Source organism: Rhinopithecus bieti, unplaced genomic scaffold (genome assembly GCF_001698545.2).
Source record: "Rhinopithecus bieti isolate Rb0 unplaced genomic scaffold, ASM169854v2 scaffold_42565, whole genome shotgun sequence".
NCBI classification, from domain to species: domain Eukaryota; kingdom Metazoa; phylum Chordata; class Mammalia; order Primates; family Cercopithecidae; genus Rhinopithecus; species Rhinopithecus bieti.
This window is the reverse complement of record NW_016818029.1, coordinates 599,429-602,590: the sequence shown is the minus strand read 5'-3', so window position 1 is coordinate 602,590 and position 3,162 is coordinate 599,429. Positions and strand designations below refer to the sequence as shown.

At 38.3% G+C, this 3,162-nt stretch overlaps 1 long non-coding RNA gene across 1 annotated transcript in view; it reads right to left on the bottom strand.

The window, feature by feature from the left end:
* The window catches only part of LOC108518294 (uncharacterized), a 3,959-nt gene extending 2,092 nt beyond the window's left edge, over positions 1 to 1,867 (bottom strand). The window contains exon 1 of the long non-coding RNA XR_001882342.1: positions 1,612 to 1,867. This is a non-coding gene — a long non-coding RNA (uncharacterized LOC108518294). The remainder of the gene's footprint in view (positions 1 to 1,611) is intronic.
* Positions 1,868 to 3,162: the final 1,295 nt, after the last annotated feature.

Sequence of the window (3,162 nt, the reverse complement as noted above, 5' to 3'; positions counted from 1 at the left end):
CCCACACCCCACCGCTGCCCCCCAACAGGCCCTGGTGTGTGATATTCCTCTCTCTGTGTCCATGTGTTCTCATTGTTCAACTCCCACTTATGAGTGAGAACATGCAGTGTTTGGTTAGAGGTGAGTTTTTCTATGGGGACTTGAGCACTATTACCAGAACAAATTTTAAAACAAAATTTTAAAATTCCACTGAAAATACACAGTCTGACCTTCTGAAAAAGATATAGACATGTTTTCTAAATCATTTCTACTTCAGTTAATTCTTTATAATGCCATTTCTCCCATTATTCTGATCCAGTTCCCTTTAGGCTCACTCGGTTTTTGACGAGGAACTTTTCAAAAGGAAATTGACTTCCTAAGCAGACTTTCCCACAAGTGAGAGAAAATTCTGACCTGACAGTATGGATATTTCAGACTCCTTAATAGCACTCTTTTTTTTTCCATTCCAAATTAGTTAATTGGCGATTTGATTTGTCAATAAGGCTCTTGTGAATTTAATTAGCATAAGCCACTTCCATCAGAGTCTTTCTCCCAGGTAACATGAAAAAAATTACTGGATATTTTGAAGATGCAAACAAACTGTTGAGAAATACTTTGTTCCTAAGTGGGCTCATGCTGAGGCCCCACTGATAAGTGCAAGTCCTCTGGAGACTGAATGGCTTACCTGATGGCTGTTCTCCCTTTGATTTTTTTTCAATATGATAATAATTTTGCCTTTTTCCTTTCATTTTTCCATGAAAGCTAAAATTTAAGAACGTGTTGAAGATCTGTCTCTAGTATAGTACACAAAACACCATTTCCTACATCTAAGCTAATATTATTCTCTTGGGCTACCTACAAAACTGGCAATTTCTATGTAGGGTAGCATACAGTCATGTCTGTAATTCTTTGATCTGTCACAGGTACAGGAGTTCCTCTAGGACTATAGATGTATGTTTATAAAACTGGTAACATATACTGCACTTGATTTTAGCCAAAAGGCTGAGAAATGATTTTATATATATATGTGTGTGTGTGTATATATATATGTATGTATGTATATGTATACACACACACAAATATATGTATGCATATATAGGATTGCCAGTATATATATATATGTATATGTGTGTGTGTGTATATATATAGTATTTTGAGACATAGTAAAATAATATTGGATAACAAAGGCCTAAATGGAAATACAATGTATGTTTAGATTCTTTAAAATAATTTAATATTAGTAAATAATTATCCTCAAATTAATTTATCATCCTGAACTATTTGAATCATTTAGCACTTAGGAAATTTTTTAATTTCCCAGTGTCTCGGGAATTTTTCCATGAGTATTGATTCCAGTGTACTTTGATTGTGAAGCAAGGCTGTGAAACAAGTCTTGTTATCTCCATATTCAGAGGCATCCAATGTTCTGATTATTCTTAGGAAGATTATAAAAGTCGTAAAACTTACCACTGTGAAGAGAATTAATAAAATACTTTTAACATCTATTGTCTGTGTCTGAAAGAGTTAATGCTAAGGGTAATGTGGCTGTTAGGTGGGCTTCTGAGGAAATGGTGGGAGAGGCCCTGGTGAGGCATCTCCATGAAAACCTGCCCCACAAACCCATGCACTTACCCATAGCAAGAGATGTCCAGAGCAAAGCCTCCTTGGATGTGTAAGGAGGAAGGAAGGAAACATCAAACCAGTGGAGCCAAATTTGCTTCTCTATGATTTCTTTTTGGGTTGCCATCAGTCAGAGGTGTGTGCCTTTTCCCAGCTGTCAACAGCCTGAGTCGTAAGAGAAGGAAGATAGCAGATCACCCAGAGAAGCTGATGAGCCATAGCCGATCAATTTTAGCAGGAAATGTTGTGGGCATTTGATCTGAAGAGAGATTAAACATGTGCACAGGGGCCAGGGGGAGGTCTGGTGTCTACCCTCTGCATGGAGTTTCCAAAAGTTGTATATTTTATAAACAAATGTGGCACATCTTATAAGGTTTAATGTTTTTAGTGAACAACTTTGATATGACAATTGTGAAGGCCACGATGAAAAGACAAAACAGAAAACAGTGTGAAAGTAGGAGCCTGACGTTACGAAGAACGACACCTTTGTGTGTTTGCTCCCCCAACAGCCAGCACCAGGCCTTGCTTTCCGCCAGCGCTACCGTAGGTTTGCAGTCTCTCAAGTTAGACACTGGTTATTTCCCCAAGCAAAACAAGGGATATAAACAAAAAAGAAAAAGGAAAAGAAAAAGGAAGAAAAGAAAAGCAGTCATCCACCTGAGTTAGAATCTTGGCTGCCATTCCCTAACTTGACTCAGTTACTTGGCTGAGTCTCAGTTTCCTCACCTGAAGAATGGAATTTTTTAAACACCTACCTCCCAGAGTATTATAAAAATTTAATAAGATAAAGTTTGTGTCTCGGCTTGGGTTCCCAGAAGAGACCTGAAACTAGGACCTGAGTGCAAGTAGTTTATTTGGAAGGTGAAGGGAACACTCAAAGAGGAGTGGGAGCTAAGATAAAGGAAAGGAAGAAACTCTTCAAAGGAGCATTAGCCGAGCCTGGGCAACATAGTGAAACCTCGTCTTAAAAAAAAACAAAAAATCGAAAAATTAGCCAGGTGTTGTGGTGCATGCCTGTAGTCCCAGCTACTAGGTAGACTAAGGTGGGAGGCAGACTGTAGCCCGGAAGCTAGAGGCTGCAGTGAGCTATGATCATGCCACTGCACTCCAGCCTGGGCAACAGAGCAAGTCCCGTCTCAAAAAATTACACAAAAAAGCTATTAGCAAGCCACCTTTCCCTGTGTGTTGCTGGAGCTTAGAATATCACTAACAACTCTTTGAAAGAAGGAAAAAAGTCAGAAAATATATATGCACACATACAAATACACATGTATATTTGTTCATGCAAAAAATACATTTAAACACAAAAAAAGGTATTAGAGAGGTTGCCTCTGGGGAAGAAAATTGGAGGACAGGGAAACATGAGTAGGAGGCACACTTAAATTTGCTCATATCACCTCCCGTACCTCAAAATTTCCGTGCTTGTGTATACTTTTGAATGAAGAAAATTGACAAAGTTTGCTAATACTGATTATTCCCTAGCCCACTCCCTTTTCTTTTTTAATCCTGAGGCTCATTACCTGACAAACTCAATGTTACAGAAGAATTTTTAAAAGTTTTAAA